Below are 18,298 nucleotides of genomic sequence, written 5' to 3'. Positions count from 1 at the left end.
TTTTGTACTTCTTCACAAAAGTGTAGTCAGCATCCATGAGGACTCGATTGCAAAGGAAAGGGGGATACTGATAATAAAGAAAAACATTGGTGCAATCGCAGAGATGCAGCATTACAGTGGAAATCGGGCCAGTGTTCGAACAACTTTTGTTAGGATACTTTTTTCAATTTGTAAAACTGTGAGGAAAGGATACTTCACTCCAGGATTGATGACCCTGACCAATAGGTATATTTTATGTTGAAACAAACTTAAATTTAAACACAGATTTGACCACATTAGCTTCAAAAAATAGCTTTATGACTAACAGTTAAACAGTCCTTAAAAAAAGGAACGACTTCAATTTATTATCTACACCAGCCACTGATTCCAATTAAGCAACCCAATACAGTTCAAATGACAAAAGTTAGCAAAACAGGTTACTTGCTTATCTGTGCAGACAGTTGGAGAGATAATTCCTTTTAAAGAGCAGATATGGTACATGTCTGTCTTGCCAGACCTCCTGCTCAACCTAACAACATTTGGAAAAACTAAAGATATACCTGGCTCCTTCCATTAATTACATCATCTGTATACCAGCAAGGTGTCCCATCACCTGCTTAGCTCAGACTAAATACAATCCCTCATAAATGATCTACTCTTTAGCGAATCTCCAGCAATCAAAAGTTTCCTATTAGCCACTGTCTGTAAACATGTAAATCATTAAAATTAATAATTACCTCACCTTTTATGACTCCTTAATTACAGTTTTAGTACACTCACTCCCTGTATGTATTTTAAAACAGGGTTTTAATAACATTACTGAAACATAATATATAACCATGTCTACATTCATCACACTAGGAATGTATAAAACTAGAGGAAGATAACCTGCATTTTCTGAAGCAGAAAGATGCAGGTTACTATGGTATCATCTGAGTGACATAGATGAAGGAATCTGTACACACTATCCTATTTCACAACTCCATCAGTCATCTTAAAGATGACGGGAAATCATCCAACCACTGTAAATGTACCTACAAACCTTCAATAAATTTCAAATTTTTTTCAGTAGTTTATCATCGATATTCTATATGTTACATATGATAATGAAGGATAGATAATGTCTGGATAATTAAGCCCTTCCCATTTTGGCATGCAGAACAACATACCTGCTTCCCTTCTACTCCCCATGCAACCATGCAATCACCTGGAAGAGGCTAAAAAACAGAAAACCTTGTACCAATTTAAGAAAGATAGACTGGGGAAATTCCTTTTCAACCCCTAAGAGTTGCCAGCCAAGATCTAGGTTTTTTCTTCAAAACCTATTATGCTGGTTCACATTTTCAGCCCTCAATATATGGTTGAATATATAACTGAGCGCAAATCAAATATCACAAAACATTAACCGATATGGAAATTCATTGGGCAATTCTGCACATAAGAAATGGGAGCAGCAGTAGGCCACTTGGGGCCCTGAGCCTTCTCTATCATTCAATAAATCCTGACTAATTTGATTATGGCCGTAACTCCATGATCCCCCCCCCCCCCCCCCCCCCCCCCCCCATAACCCTTGACACCCTTATGGATCAAAAATCAGTCTAACTCAGCTTTGGCTATGTTAACATGTACTAGATGCTGTGGTATGAAGAGGCAAGAGTTCGGCTTCTTTTTCACCAACACACCTTTAATGGTTCAAACTCACTCTGCACAGAACTCTACAGATCATCACAAGCTCCAGAGTCCACTTGAAGCCCCTTTACATACCAGTGTCAATCATTGAACACTTAACATAAATGAGACAACTAATTGCAATGTCTCTTAACCCATTACTTAACAGGCTATATTCAATGACCCAGCCTCCACTGCTGTCTAGAATAGAGAATTCCAAAGATTAACAACCCCCTGAGAAAGGAAATTCCTCCTCATTTCCATAGTTAATGGGAAATCCCTTGGGCGGGATTTATCGTTCCACGACGTCAACTTTGTAATTGGCGATCGGGCGGAGAATCCCTTCTGACACCGAAATCGGGGGGGGGGGGGGGGGGGGGGGGTGGCGCCTGTTTGATGCAGGCTTTGTATCCTCCGCCTCCTCCAAAATGGCGTCATTGCAATGCGAGGCGCCCGCCGTTGGGACGATGTTAGCGCGTCACCGGAAGGTCCTCCCTGATGCTCCGCCCACGATGGGCCACGTTCCCGACCACGGCGTTGGCGTGTGGTCTCAGCGGTCAGGAATCCAGATTGGCGGCTGCGGATTGTGTCCAGCAGTCGGGCAGAGGCTGTGCTGCATGCACGGCCACAGACCCGGCAATTCTCCAGCCGTTTTATCGTTGGAGAGGGACGTTTTGTGCGGGGAGCTGCTAGCCCTTCACCGATTGCAGGATCGGTGAGTGGCTGGCAACAATTTTTTTGAAGTGAAACGCCACAGAACCTCCTCACTTAGGCTCAAAAACGGTGAATCCAGCCCAGTATTTTTAAACTTTTCTTCCTCGATCTAGATTTCCCCATGAGGGAAAAATCCCCGTTAAGATCCCTCAGAATCTTCGATGTTCCAATAAGATCACCTCACATTCTTTGTAAACTTTAATTAGTACAAGTCCAACCAACTCAATCTTCCTCTTAGGAAACTTTCAACATTTCCCTTCACCCCAGGAATCAACATGGTAAATCTTCTCTGAACTGCCTGAAAGGCATTTCATTTAACCGGTGGTTAGCTTGCACTGAGATTTCTGACACATTTTCAATTTTGTATCCTCAAATATTTGCAACGCATTTATTTTCATGTAAGGCCCAATTTACATCCTGGTCAGCAAGGAACAGAAAATAAAATGGGTTTGGAAAGGAAAAAAATAAATATTAGAAAACAAGTGCAGTATTGGCAGTTGTAAAATATACGCGGCAATATTTCAAGCACTGTTTATTGTGGTCACACTTATCTACTAATGATAGTTGATCAAAAAGACATGGGACAGGATTTAGCAGACCCATCGGCTGCAAATGCAAATCCCGTTACTGCAGGAAATCTCTTCCTGCAGTTGGAGAAGATAAAGTATGAGTTAAGAGGCTCGGCAGAGGGGTTTGAGAAAAGGTGGGGGGATGTTTGTGATCGTGTTTGAGGAGCTGTTCGGCGCGGGGGGGGGGGGGGGGGGGGGGGGGGGGGGAAGGGGGGGGTGTAAAAGGGGGAAAAAATTTGTACAGACTGTATAGTTGATTGCTGGGATGTATGTTTCCCGGGTGTTTATTTGTTGTAACCTGTTTTGATACATGTTTGTAATAAAATACATTTTTAAAAAATGGCTGCTAAATCTCATGAGAGGGTCATAACGGGATTTGCACCGTGAGATCTCACTTTATGATCTTCCCCGCCCCCCGCAAGTGATCAGGGTCACACCCAGAAAGGACGCAAACCTGATGTCCATCTATTATGATATTTTAACATATATTTACCAGGCTTGACATCATAGTGTCTGTCCACGCCTTGTCCTCACGCCCAGTTGGTGTGACAGCAGACCAGCACAAATCACTACTGGTTTTCAAAAACGAGAAATAGTTGTTAGGCCATACCGGGTGGAATTGTTGCAATTAAGAAATGTTAGAGCACTGGCCGGCCATGTCCTTCACCACTTGGGGCCTATACCCACCTCCGCACCCCCGGTGTGGTCATCACGACTAGCTTTCGTTTTTGAAAACCAGTAGCGATTGACACTGGCATGACATCATATTGACTGGGTGTGAGGATAAGGTGTGAACGGGCGTCACGACGTCAGGCCCGGTATTAGATGTTAAAATATCATAATGTATGGACATCAGTTCACGCCCTTTCTGAGCATGAACCTGATCACATCACTAGTGGTCGGGATGGGGGAGATCTCAAATTGAGATCTCACTGGCACAAATCCCGTCATGGCCCTGTCATGAGATTTAGCAGCCATAATGGGATTCGGGCCTGCTAAATCCCACCCTTTGCCATTTTGGGGCAACATTCTGCTCATTGTTCCTGCAAGCAAATCAAATTCAACATAAATACTTTGCCTAACTCATTGACCTTAACCTCTCAGTTGGGGTTATGGGGATAGGGTGGAGGCATGGGCTTGGGCAGGGTGCTCTTTCCGAGGGCCAGTGCAGACCCAATGGGCCAAATTACCTCCTTCTGCACTGTAAATTCTATGATTCTATGATTCTATACAGATTCAAGTGTTAGAAAAATAAAGGTAGTTTTACGGGATTTATATTTGTATTGGTGAACATTAGAAATAAGATATAGTTTTAAGTGGCTTTAATTTGATGTGTCTTTACCTGTAAAGTTAAAACCTAGATTCATACTGGACAAATATGTTTGTATATGTGGGTATTGGTTTCAATTCCAACTGTGATTCTGTTGTGCTTAGAGAGGGCTACGGCGTGAAGAGTGAATAAACCAGCAGTAGTTGCTTAGCAACTTAGACTTTGTAAGGTAGAGATGCTTTTCAGTTTTAGTTTAGCTAATTTGATTGAAGTTGAAGATAGGTAGTGAGAGAAAAGGCAGCTGTCATAGCTTGCTAAAAGCTGTTGGTTTTTGAAGGCTAAAGAGGAAACATCTCTCTCAGCTTTGCTGGAAGAAAAGCCATATTATGGAGTAATGCTAAAGAAAATAGATGCCATAAAATTAAAGTCCAACTAGTTAGGGAAACTAGAGAAATTGAGTGAAGTTTCCAAGAAGTCTGGAGTTAATGGAATAGAGGAAACTGAGAACCAAAACCGATTACTAGCCAATAAAGTCACAGAGAGTTGAAAATACATTGGATCATGAGAGGCCATAAGACTATCTACAGTAGCGGTAAGGGTTGTGAGAAATTGCTTCAGTATGGGAGATATTTGAAATAATTATGGGAATTGGCGCTGGACTGCGGATTTGTGTAAAAGCCTTTAAGACAAAGGAAACCAGACAGGAGAGGTGTAAAACCTGAAAGCAAAACCTCAATGGAAGCAGCAGGGGGAAAGTATAATTTAAATGAGGATTTGAAAGTGTGACTATTTAAAGCGGAATTTGAAGTCACTCGTGGAAACCAAAGTTCAGTGAGACAAGGTGGCTCACGGTACAAGAATGTTGATGGGGATTTTCAGGAGATATTCACTTGGGTTCAGAGAGAGAGTGTGTCTTCCCACAGTCATCTTGTGTGTTTAAAAGTGACTTTGTGTGTTAATGAGACCACTGTAGCTTAAGATATACTTTGTAATCCTTGTTAATCTTAAAACCTGCATGAAATTTTTAAGATAAAGGGTAGGTAAAGGAGTATTGTATCATAATAAAATGTTTTCATGCTTACACATGTTTTTTTCTTATTGTTATAACTAATTAGTAGTCCTGTGACTCTGTTCCTCCATTTTTTTGTTAAAAAAATTAAGTGTTACAGTCTTTTGAGCTCCATTAGGTTCCATTCTGGGATCCTCCCGTCCAGTTATAACATCAACTGGGATCGTATCACAAGCTATTTTGTTACTGGTGGTTTGATGGGCTGCCATGGTGCAGTCAAGCACTGATTGTTCCATTCAGCATGATGGCTGTGTAATTACAACTACAGCTCTCCAAACCACACTGTAAAGTAGGCCCACCACAGCTTGCCATTGTGTCTAATTATCCTCTATGATACTTGAGATGAATTGTGATGGCCTATTTTTCCTATTTTTTTTCACCCTTGCCTTTCTATTTAAAATGACATTTTCCATTTGCAAGTGAGCTGGAGGTTAGGACTCAAAAGGGTGGCCTAGCTTCAGACATATTTCAATTGGAACTAAAGTTATACATTACTCTCCTTTGCTTCTCTTCAATTTAGCAATCTTTTGAACGGGATCACAAATATGATAAGGCCTGATTACCTTTCTAATTACATATACGTAAAAAAAAATATTCTTCTCAATTCAGCAAACTAGAATTATTGGGAATTTATGAAGCTGACTTGCAACTGATAGATTTGTTTTGGAATGGAATGTGCGGTTTTTCCCATTTGCAGTTAGACAATGTTATAATGTTGCGTTAGAGGAAGCTTTTTAAATTTTAAATCTGCAGGCTGAGGAGTAATCCACCATATTAAAAGAAATATTGATTTTCTTTGTCAAAATATCCCCCAAAGTATTAAGTGCAATGTTGCAGAAATAAGGTGGAAGTTGTAGATGTTATTACATATGGCTATGTTATCAAATCTATCCAAACTTATTATTTGCAATTAGAATATCTTGCCTTTAAATAATTTATAATTTACCACTTTAAACACAGAAGAAAATAGATTTTTGCCAAAGATTCTAGATGTTACGTGCATGAGAGCTTTCATTAGAGTGGGCCATAAAGCCTCTCAGTTGGAAGAAATTTGTGTCTTTAAAAAAAATCCTTCAGATCAGCAAGCCCCAACTGAAATGCACAAATAAGCTAACTACAGCACTTCTAGGCCAGTTGTGTTGCAATGCAGTGTGGTTAAGTCATTGCTGAAAGTGCCGCAGTAGCCTTGATGTAGTGCAGTATGTTTAAACCTGGGACGTGTTCAGTGTTGACATTTTTTAATTTCCCGGTTATAAGTCCACATTTCTTTGGAGAGTAATGCAATGTGATCGTAGGTGCTGGTGGTGGTATACATGAAAGGCCCTATCAGCAGAGAGTTAATAATTTATTTGGAGCGTGGCTTTCATGCTGCATTCACTTCATTATTTGTCCACTGAAATATTAAAATTGAAACATAAGGCAGATTTCCCTAAATATCTTGCAAAAAAAAATGGGGAAAGAGGTTCAAGAGGTGTATGCATGCTCAAAGCAGCAACGGTTGCATCAGCATCGCACTTCAAATGTGATGGTGTTTTTAATAAAAGCTGCATTAAACTACGAAGGAAGATCCAATATCTTGTGTTAAACGTTGAAACGTGCTGCCATATTAGCACTGTGGCACAAATAAACAAACTTGTCTGCATCCAAATTCGATAAATGGAAAGTACAATTGTCAGGCATTGAATTTTAAGTGAAATCTTATCATGTCTTTCCAACACCGACCATTCCCAGCCTTGTTGTTTGTTTCGGTGGACGGATCTTTTATCGAATACTTCTTTCACATTTGCTGGCTCATTTATTGCTCATCCTCTGTGCGCATTCACACCCATGCTTCCCAGTATTTTCAGCATTTGTGCGATGGTACTGAAGCCTTTTTATTGTGTTTTTCAGTTGTGCCATCAGCTGCTGTAAAATAAATTGAGGCAGTCGACAATAATTTTTAAAATGGCTTTTTCAAATTGATGTAATTTGTTTAATCTGCAAAGATTTGTTTATTCTTTGATTCTAAAAACATACACCAAGCATTTTTAAAAATTACATTTAAAACCACGCACAACTGGCATGAATCAGAAATATTTCAAAGTGTTGTGTATAATGTGTGTGTTACATTATGACACAGAGGGGCTTTGTGTTGCCGATTATGTATCAGTTCTCTTTAAGTAGTTAATTAGATCTGGGAAAACAGTCTATGGTGAGAGTAGTTAGCTGTGTAAGGTTATATTTAGTTGCGCTGACAGAATATATTTTTTAATTTTAATAATCATCAAACTAATGATTAAAAACCATCTGATGCATTTTAAAACTAATAAACAATATTTCTCTTTCAAAATTTAGTATGTTAGGAGATTGCCGCAATCTTGTTGGCTTGCACTTCTAAACCAAGAGGTATTTACGAAGATTTCTTACCCTCTTTCAGAATGGTTTCATCCACTTTTTCCCCTTTTACATATAGACACAGTTCACTTAAAGAAGTCTTGGGGAAGGCTGCAAGTTGTTCCTTAGATACCACAGACAGAGTGCTTACAACACAACTATCAGTCTCAGATCGGTAGCCAGTGTTAGCTCCAGTGCAAGGGTTAATTTTTACATTGTCTGGAAGTCTGATTCTTTTGGTCGGGGAGAGTTTTGTTCATCAGGCAGCTACAATCATACAGAGGGCTCTGCTCCTAGATGTTATACATAGAGCTCTGCTCCTGGATGTTACACTTTAAGCCTTTGCATGAAGCAGTGGGAACATTTGTATTTTTAAACATTTAAATTAACTCCAAGGAGGAAGTTGTCCAGGAGATCCAAGGGATACCTCAGCGTTTGTTAACTGGTTTGAACTTCACTGAAGTGATACTCATATGGTGTGAAAAGGAAGTATTATGAAATTAACCCATCCAAGTAGCTCCAGATTGTTTCTGTCTGATAGGGATCTAAATTTAAATGATCCGAATTTTTAAAGATTGCTGTAACTTTGGGTGGAATTCTCCCAAGCCCCGCTGGTGTGCTCGATGGTGGGCAGTGGGGGAGAATGTGACGGGAGGCCCAGAAATCAGTAATGCTGAAATGAATTTGCAGCGGGACCGTCCGCTGGTGCTCACCATGGTGGGTTAGAAAACCTGCCAGAGGCCGGTGTGCACGTCTTTTGCATTCTGTTAATGGGATGTAGGTGAAGACCCAACCATCCCCCACGCCAGATTCTCCATGATGCCGGCATGAAAACATGCCGTGTCTTGTCTGGAACAATGTGGCATGCAGATGTTGAGACTCACCTGAACGATGCCTTGGACTTCCAGAGATGGAGGCCGCCCACATCCCTGGACACTGGATGTGGACCCTGGACCCACAGCAGTGGTCAGGGGAACATCTGCAGGTGGACCTTTCTGATTCGGTGTCCTGAGGGGGTCTATCTTCCAGCCTCAGAATGTTCCTGGAGATCCATCTTCTTCCTCGGGAGGTTCTCCTTCTGCTCTCAAAGTGCTCCCAGAGATCCATCTTCATTTTTAGGTGGCCCACTTTGTTCCTTCAACGGTGGGTCAGTGATGTAGGGCGCTTTTTCAATATGGCACCCGGCCACAATGACGGACTACACGCCATCCAGGCCTGCCCGTAAAAATACACTGTAGAAAACCTGGGTGCATAATTAATGAGATTGGGGCCGGTTGATTTGGCCTGTTTTCCCCCCTGGCCTCGCTCAATGTTCCCTTCACTTGGACTCAAAATGGGAGAATTCCACCTTTTTTAAAAAAGCGTTGTTTGGATTTATACAGTTCCAGTTTGTGGATTTTTTAAATAATCAAACAGTTTGGGCCTCATTGCATATTTACACCATGGACAGGATTTTAAGGCCCCTGTCACCAGTGGAAATTTTCGGTCCCTCTGAAGTCAACGGACCTTTGAGCGGCTCACTGCATTTTCTGGGCCCACCTCCTTCGTGAAAGATCAACACAATTACACCCAATTATCTAACCATTGTTGTAAACACAGTAACATTTATCACTTCCTTCGCAGAATTTTTTCATTTTATTTATGCCAAAGATGTGCGGGTTAGGTGGATTGGCGACGCTAAATTGCCCCTTAGTGTCCAAGGCTGTGCAGGTTAAGTTAGGGGAGAGGGCAGGGTGGACGGGGGATTGTCCATGGATAAGGTGCCCTTTCAGAGGGTCGGTGCAGACTTGATGGGCCGAATGGCCTCCTTCTGCACTGTAGGGATTCTATGAATTTATTTTCATTTCCACCTCTAAGTTTCACCATTTACATGCATCAGAATGTTTTTCATGTTGCGGCAAAGAATGAACGTTTTTCAAGCTATGGAATACACTGGTAGCTTAGGGTTAAGAGAAGCCTTTCACAGGATAACGAAAATCTGCTTGGCAGTGAACATGAGCAGGTGACATTCATTGCCTAGTGCATGGAGAATAGCAGCTGACATCAGCAAAATTTAAAATAGCAAAATACCACTGAATTTTGATGTTATAGCAGTTTCTTTTTTACTTTGCCACTGCGCATTCCAGATACTTTGTTATGTTGCTTCTTGAAAATCGTTGTTGCTCAGAAAAAATGCATTTTTATGGGTGGGGAGTGAGAAGATGGGGTTTAGCTCCTGAGGTTGCAAAATACCATGAATCCATGAATGATTTCTCAAATACATAATATGGAATCACTTTGTTCGTCAAGAAGACTGCGCTAAATAAATATCAGTTTTTATGTCTTTCTTGTTTCATCTAGCTCAGGCTTTTAACGTAATCTGTGTACAAGTTGATCGAACGCTGAATGCACTAAAGATGATCCATGAACATAATGAGGTTCTCAGCAATATAAAATATGGTAAGTATGTGGGAGATGTATATAAATTAGATACAGAGCATTTTCAAGATCAAAGTCATTTTCCTTTGAAATTCCAAAAATTTAACAGTCAGCTCTGAGAAAACCACAAATTAAAAAATATGTTTTCAGAATGATTTTTCTACTTTTACTGTGTTAATATTAGAATGGCACAGTGTGCGGATTTTTGTAATAATAGAACAATGGATTATTTTGTGATTGGGTAAGTGAATCTAAATGCGGCACTGTTTTCTGTGTTAGAATTAATGAAATTGGCAAGATTTTTTTTTAAATCATCAGAATGTGGAATGAAAATAGCATCTCTCTGACATATTTTTTTAAATCTAAAATGTGTTTCTACAAAGTACAGATCCACAGGAACAGCGGCAGTGTTATTTGTCCTCATAGTATAACGAGGAAGATGTATTACAATTGTGTGAGAGGACCCCAGTAGGCAACAGCCTGCCTGCTTATTTTCACAAGCTCAGTGTATTTCCGATTTTTCTGACTTTTCATTATTGTACAGTATGTGTTCAGCAAAATTCTGTAATGTCCCCTAATGCTTACACTGACACATTCTAAACTGAGCAGCGTTGGCCTATTATCTTCTAACAACACGAGTTTTTATATATAGATATATATAAACATCTACAATAATATCTCCACCTTTTGTCTATTAAAGCTAATTTCAATATCCTGCGGATTAAGAGAATGTAAAATAAAAACTGGTATACTTTTACAAAATATAAACAATTATCAATTTTAAATGGGCAGCAAAATCAAATGCAAATTTCCAGCGAACAAACCTTGCGGTTGAAAGGAAAGCAGTGGCGGGCTAGTTGAGAGATTAATTATTAACGTAAGAAGACATCTTACAAGCATTAAAATGGTAGTGAATTGCTGGTGTAGTCACATTTGCAAACATCTCTGCCGGCTGTTGTATGGAGCTGTAATGGCCAGCATGCCAGCATACTGCAGCTTTAACTAGGTTTGAGCTGACAAAAAAGGTCATAGCAATCAATGTGAGCATTTAAACCAATGTAAGTGATGTGCAATGCTCATTTCCCTATGATTATTCTGCCACAAAAAAAAACAATTTTTCATAATCCATTTTACAAGTTATAGGTGGAACTATGAGATTTATCATTTTTTAGCCTGCATCCAAATAATGAGGTCACAGTAAAACATCACAATTCTCCTTGTGCTGTCATGATGAAATAAATCTTATTTATATTTTAAACATTAGACAATAAAAAAAAGCCAGCTCTCGTTGAACTAGTTTAATGCCAAAACTTTTTTATAGCAAAAGATAAAATATAAATTCTACGCTGAAACCAAATTTGATGCTAAAGAACAAAAAAAAAAGATTTGGAAGGCATTTGCAATGCATTTTCTCTGTTTGAATTTTTATAATTATTTACAACAATAACACACTGAGAGGTGGGAAAATACCTTTTGAGAGCAGACATTTCAAGGTTTGTAAAATAAATTATCTTCATTCTAATACCAAATGATTGATGCTGGTGCAATTTGTGCATTGTTAGATGCCTGTACACTCATTAACTGGTGCTAATGCATTTTATTAAATAAAAATAAATGATTAAAAAAAATAAATGTAACAGAAATAATATGGTTATTGCTTGGCTGTTTAAGACAGTGCAGATTTAATGAGTTAGCACTAGCCCTGGCCCCTGTGAGGGGAAAAAAGCAATTATCATCGGTAACTAATTCGTAAGGTCTTTATAATCATGGGGGTCACCGACTAGTTTTGATATTTGGGACTTCCAAAATGGCAATTGGTAACGATGGTGGTAATTGACCTACACTTCCAAATAATTTTGGAAGAAAAAATGTAGTCTGCAGATCAAAGGGATATTGAAATTCACACAAAAATTATTCAGTGGGTGAGATATAAGGCACAATTTAACCAGAAAAAACTCTGTTCTGGCCGAGATTAGAGGGGTCATCCCTGATGCTTCTGGCACCAGGAACATCCCCGCTATCTAACGGATTCTGCTTTTCTGTTCGGGCATCAACTGGGAACACCCCGCCTAGGCCACACTCAGTCGCATTTCCTGCACTGAGGAGCCGCTCCTCAGTGTAGGACGAGTTGGAGGCCCATTTAAAAAATGGCGCCCCGATACCTCGATGCCTTGAAACATCCCCCCCCCCCCCCCCCCCCCCCCCCCCGACGCAAACCCTGGAACCTCCTGACGCTCCGGCTCACCTGTTAGGGGATCTTCGACACCCACACACCACCTCACACAGGCAGGGCGCACCCAGGTCCGATCCCTGGTATGGGCAAAATGCCACCTAGACACCGTGGCACTGCCAGGCTGGCAGTGCCAAGGTGCCCAGTAGGGTGCCACCCGACCCAGAGGCCAACCACCCAGAGACCTCCGATTGCCTGGGAGATCCCTCACCCTCAGATACCATTCTGCCTTGTCCCTGCTTGTGGGAAGCAGTACTAAACAGCGCCGGGTTGTGGTCTCCTCAGTGAGGCTGCTAGATCCCAGGAGGCGGTGCAATCTGGCGTCGGTAGAGTTAAGTAGGCTTTTAAGCTCACTTAACTCTGCTGTCTGGGTCCCACCCGTCATGGGCGGGATTTAGATCGCAACGTTTCGCAAGATCTCGTTAGATCTTGGGAGTCGTAATGACTGTCGGGAATCCTGGAAGAGACCTCTCCAGGGATCTATCAGCTGCCTCCCATCCCGATTCTGGCAGGATGTGCCAGGGTCAATCGCGTGCGTAATATTTCCTTCTTTTTCACAACTACAAAGTGATGTCTAGTTATAGTGTTATTTTTAAATGGCATCATTGCCATTCCCCCCCCCCCACCTTTTATCTAAATGAAGATCATTCAATAAGAAATAGGAAAACCCTATTTTTTTTGTCGTTATTGTTCATTTACTGACATGCTTAATAAAAAAAAATGTGCATTTATACAGCACCTTTGTCATGTCCCAACAATACCCATAGGTATTTTTTGAAGTGTTGTGAGTTGGGATGCCAGTGTCACAAGGTCCAGCAATAAGACAAATTACCCGTTACTCTGTTTTGGGGGTACTGTCCAGAATGCCAGGGAGCACACCGCTGCTCTTTCAATAGTACCATTAAAATATTTACTATTCCAATTACCTGAATGTGCAGATGAAACTGAAATTTAACAGTTCATCAGAATGGCATTCCCTCAAAAGATGCCACAATCCTTGTTATTCTATTTTGAATCTGTGATATTGGAATTAACATCAAAGTTGCAATCTCCTTTAATTAGAAAAAATGATAAAGAATGTTTGTATCCATACAATATATTTAAATGAATTATTGTATATTTTTATCAGTGCTTTTAATTAAATCTTTTGTGTTGCACTGGGCTTGATTTGGTTCCAAAGTCATCGGATAAAGCACGAGAGACCATTTTGTTTCCTGTCCTTTGTTTTGCTTTATTTTCATTTGCAAATATTCATTAAGTGTTTTCAGAATATTGCTTGTTTTATTAACCAAACACAAGGTGATTGTGATCAAATGAAATTAGCAGTGAACACTTTATGTCTGTTTACCTTCATCCATCACATGGTAAGATGGAACAGATTCCGTGGTCGTTTTCTTTCTCGCTGGCCTATTCACAGAATGCAGTGGGAAACATCCTGGGCAATTGCTTCATTCGAAGGTAGTAACAAGAAAATCCAATCGTGAATCATTTAAAGGAAGTGCAACTTTTGTATTCCACTATACCAGGGTAGCCTGCCACTAACCAGGATTATTTTGTCAGAGTTAAGCTCTGCCGAATTATATTCAGGCTAAGCATTAAACACTGTATTTTTTGCCATTTTTACTTGCATTCTTCTCGTGTTTTTTTTAAGATATAGGTTACAAGAAAGGGCTTTTCATGCATAATTTTGCCAATTCCATATATGCAAATTACTTTCAGCCGACATGACGTTTGAGTTTTGGTGGAAATTATTTCCAAATTAGCCTAGTTTGCTTATCAAAAATTAACCCCATTAATATAAATATTTCAGCTTCTGAATTAATATTTGCACTTTATAAATAGAATGTTCATTCATGTGTGGTCTGCCCATAGGCAGGTTCTGGGCTCATTGTCCGCTGATGCTTCATCCTGCATTGTTCTCTTGGCAGGTTTTGCCCATGGTGGTTTTTTTATTGCTTTCTAGTCTCCGGGGTATGGCAAGGACGCAGGTCCCAAAGTGCACCTCCGCTGGAGCCACAGTCTCGGTGTTATTCAGAACCACAGGTTAGCCATCCAAGCAACTGAGCTAACCAGCCCCAAGTAAAAAACAAACTTTCTAACTTAATGAGATAGAGTTTCCACTTTGGATGCAATCTGTAACTCAGTCACAAATTAGAACCAAAATTGCTTCCATTTTGAGAAGTTCATTCTCACAACGTTTTGTTCAAACTCAAACAAAAACAGAAAATGCTGGAAAACGCAGCAGGTGTGGCAGCATCTGTGGAGAGAGAAAAAGAGTCAAAGGGTGCGATTCAGCGGTCAAAAGTTAATGTCCGCTTTTGGACACATTTGGCAGGGTGTTTCTCGGTGGCTGCAGCTCCAAGAGTCACCCTGCTATTCAACGGCACTTTGCCGGTTCTTTTTGGCATTGGGAGTTTCTCCCTGCCGAGGCCACACTTAGGCAGCCGCCCTACACTGGTAAGCTGAGCTCACCAGCAGGAACTCCTCTCGCAAATCGGGATGCCATTTTGAAAGGCTGCCCCAATCCCTAGATGCCCCCTTTCAAGCCCTCCCTGGCTTTCAAGACGCCCATCCCTTCACCCGCCTCAACCTTTCCTTGGCCCTCGAACTCGGTCTCACCCATGCTCTTTTGGGCGAGGCCCCCTGGGTCCAACCCCTGGCACCCGTGCACCTTGACACTGACAGTCTGGCACCTCAGCAGTGCCACCTGGGCAGCCTACCCGGTCCAGGCTGGCATGCCAGGGTCCCCATGTGGTACTGCCAGGGTGCCAGGCGAGCAGTGTCATGGTGCCACAGGGAGTGTCAGGGTATCATTCTGCCCTGTCTCCGACCACCAACGGGTCTCTAATTGTCTGCAAGACCCCTAAGGTGCCGTCACGCCTAGTCCACGTTTATGAAAACCAGAGCTAAATGGCGCCCTTGAGAGATCGTGCAGGCGTGGCCATCAACTCCCAGCCTCCAGGCGCACATGGAGTTCAGATATTTAAATGAACCTAATGGGCTTATCCTGACGGAGCGACTTGGGTGACTCGTGATCGTCCCAGTGCTCACTGCTTTGCCCAATTTGGGGCTCTAGCGGGATTCACCTGTTGTACCCGGATCCACACCAGGCAAAACGGGGTGGCTAAACTGTGCCCAATAAGTCAAATCCGTATGGAAGAAGAGTCATACGGACTCGAAACATTAAATACTATCAGCTTTGTTCTGAATCTCCATCATTTGATCTAATGTAAATGATGTACTTCATATTGCAAGTTGAAAGATTACTTGTATATAAAATAGAGTGCTATTATTTTCTGGCAATAGACTGCCATTTCTTACTTTCAGTTAAGTTAGAATCATTAATCCTTCAATAACGGCATCACTCTGCCCAATTTCCATCTTGATGCTCTATGTGGAAGGAGGAAAAGCAGAGATCTCTCATTGTTGTCTGAATTTTTAATGATAATTAATGGACACTTGCAAGGTGATTTTAACTGACTGATTGTTGGGAAAGGACCAGGATACAGTTAAAGTTGAGGGGCAGTATTTCCTGCTCCACTCCAACTGAGCCTATAAATTAATGCTCCATGATACGCTTGAAACTCTGGTGGGCTTTTAATTCACTCCTGATCAGGGACAGGTGAACCCGTATATTGCCAGGGTATCCCATCTCGGAGGCAGCTCAATGCAAAGGTATCATTGAAGGGCCCAGAGGGGATGATCGCTCTCTGGATATGAACGCACACCAGCTCCTGACCTCCTTCTCTTCATGGGAGACTGAGAAACTCAGATGGTAATTTGTGAGTGTGCAGCCTGGCCATGCATCATGCAGGCCATGATGTGCAGCTCACCATGTTTTTACTGCTGAAAATATGTTCAGCGTGATCATTGCATCTCCAGCTGCTGTTGCCCTATGTGCAATGTGAGTGGATGCAAGGATTATTCAAGGGTGGTTAAACATGTTATGTGAGTGACAAGGAACATTGTAGATGTTGTAATGGCGGTAATATGACAAGTCATCTGTGATTTATTAACAGAGGAAGAACTCTATATTACACATCAACACAACTCCAACACCGGACTAGTTCCCTCAACTCCCAGGCTTACTCTGATGATACTCCATGACCCGGGTCTGCACCTTGGCATTTGGGTGCTCCGTCCCCATAGGCTCTGGGCAGGTAACGTGGCCCGCGAAAGATCGCTCTCAAAGGGGCTATGCTACCACATTCCTCCCACCACCCTTTAAGTTCCCTTGCAATTCCACAAAAAAAACTCTTGTGTACAACTATGTCCAGTGAAAGGGACTTTTCAGTAAGGGAGCCAATTAGCAAGGTTCAGAAGATCAGTCTATCGGGAACTTTCAGACTTTTGCTGAGCGCTACAACTCTGCAACCAGTTTCTCCAAATTTAAAGCATCAGAGTCCACATCAGAGGCAGGCAAATTTACAGATCCCGAAGATGAGATAGTACCAACACCCTCCTTCCGCTGTCACATGAGATTTCCTTTGGGAAAAACCTTGGTTCCACATGCCCAGTTGTGGGGATGGAAGCTTCCAGCCTTCTCATTTGATCTACATGCTTCTGCAGTTGGCAACCTTGTAGGTCGGTGACATTAGACACTGGGCCAGTCCTTGCAATAACACTCCTGGGTATCCAAGCTCCGAAACTTTGGGCATAAACTAAATCCTCCACTTCAAACAACCTGCCTCCCGTGGTACTCCTCCTGTGAGGCTTGTTTAGCCTCCGCCCTCCCCGACAAATTCAGAAAAACAAAGTCAAAGTGGGTCATCAACCATCCCCCCATCAACAACTCTGTCAGACTAACTCCAATGGTGACGTGTTGGAGAGTAAAATCTCTGTTAAACGGAGAAACAGCAGTCAGCTGGACTGTTTCCTTATTAATGCTTTAAAAGGTCTGGACTGCTCATTCCGCCAACCCATTTGAAACTGGTTGATAGGGGGCTCAATGTACATGCAGGATCCCTTTAGTCTTGATGAATAGTTGAAACTCCTTGGCTGTGAAAGCGGTGCCAGCATGTGAAACAATCACCCATGGTAAGCCATTACTGTGAAAAGCTGTGGCATGATTGGCGCAGTTATTGAACATCTGAGTTGGACATCCAAACATTTTGAGTGCGTTTCCATGGCAACTAAAAGCATCATTCCCATAAAAGGGGCTGCAAAATGAATGAGCTCGTCCACAGACAGCCCGGCCCCTCCCAAGGATGTAGTTTAGCTGTGGGTGGAAGGGTCTGCTGCATTTAGCAATATACACAGCGGCTGACTACATTCTCTGCCTCCTTATCTACTAAATGTAGCTCCTAGCCAACATCTTAATCTTGGTTTGGCCAGGATGCACACTGGGCAACTCCTGGAGAAGTGGTTGTTGCCCCGGGGGGGTGGCACTTTCACTCTGCAGCCCCACAAAAGAACCCCACCTTCACCGGTAATTTCATCCCTGACCTACAAGTAGGAATTGATTTGCTCTGACTTGTCTAATGCAAGCCAGTGAGAACCATCCTTTTTCTCTTTTCAGACAAAATGGGCTGAATGTTGGAAAAATTCAGAGCTAGGACAATCTCCTGTGGAATGGGAGTCTCCGATATGATCTGTGGAAGTGGACGCCGGCTTAAAGCATCAACATTTGAGATCTGCGTACCTGGTCTGTGGTGAAAAGTATGAGAATTCACAGCCAATAGCAATGCCTATGCTTTCACTCTGGCCAATGCAATTGGTGGAACCGATTTATCCTCGTGTAAAAGGCCAAGTAACGGTTTAGCTATAGCTATAGAACATACAGTGCAGAAGGAGGCCAGTCGCCCCATCAGGTCTGCACTGACCCACCTAAGCCCTCACTTCCACCCTATCCCCATAACCCAATAACCCCACCTAACCGTTTTGGAGACTAAGGGCAATTTAGCATGACCAATCCACCTAACCTGCACGTCTTTGGACTGTGGGAGGAAACCGGAGCACCTGGAGGAAACCCACGCAGACACGGGGAGAACGTTCAGACTCCTCACAGA

The 18,298-nt window shown here is 42.0% G+C and overlaps 1 long non-coding RNA gene across 3 annotated transcripts in view; it reads left to right on the top strand.

The window, feature by feature from the left end:
- LOC119969558 overlaps positions 1-18,298 on the top strand; it is a 206,247-nt gene that overhangs the window by 185,215 nt on the left and 2,734 nt on the right. For 2 of the 3 annotated variants that reach the window (XR_005461411.1, XR_005461410.1), the window contains exons 2-3: positions 9,983-10,081; positions 17,809-17,948. This is a non-coding gene — a long non-coding RNA (uncharacterized LOC119969558). Of the gene's footprint in view, positions 1-9,880; positions 10,082-17,808; positions 17,949-18,298 lie in introns of those variants that run through there. The other variant, XR_005461409.1, reaches the window with a different exon arrangement.

The sequence above is a fragment of the Scyliorhinus canicula genome, chromosome 7 (assembly GCF_902713615.1).
Source record: "Scyliorhinus canicula chromosome 7, sScyCan1.1, whole genome shotgun sequence".
Taxonomy (NCBI): Eukaryota; Metazoa; Chordata; class Chondrichthyes; order Carcharhiniformes; family Scyliorhinidae; genus Scyliorhinus; species Scyliorhinus canicula.
This window is presented reverse-complemented; position numbering and strand designations above follow the sequence as displayed.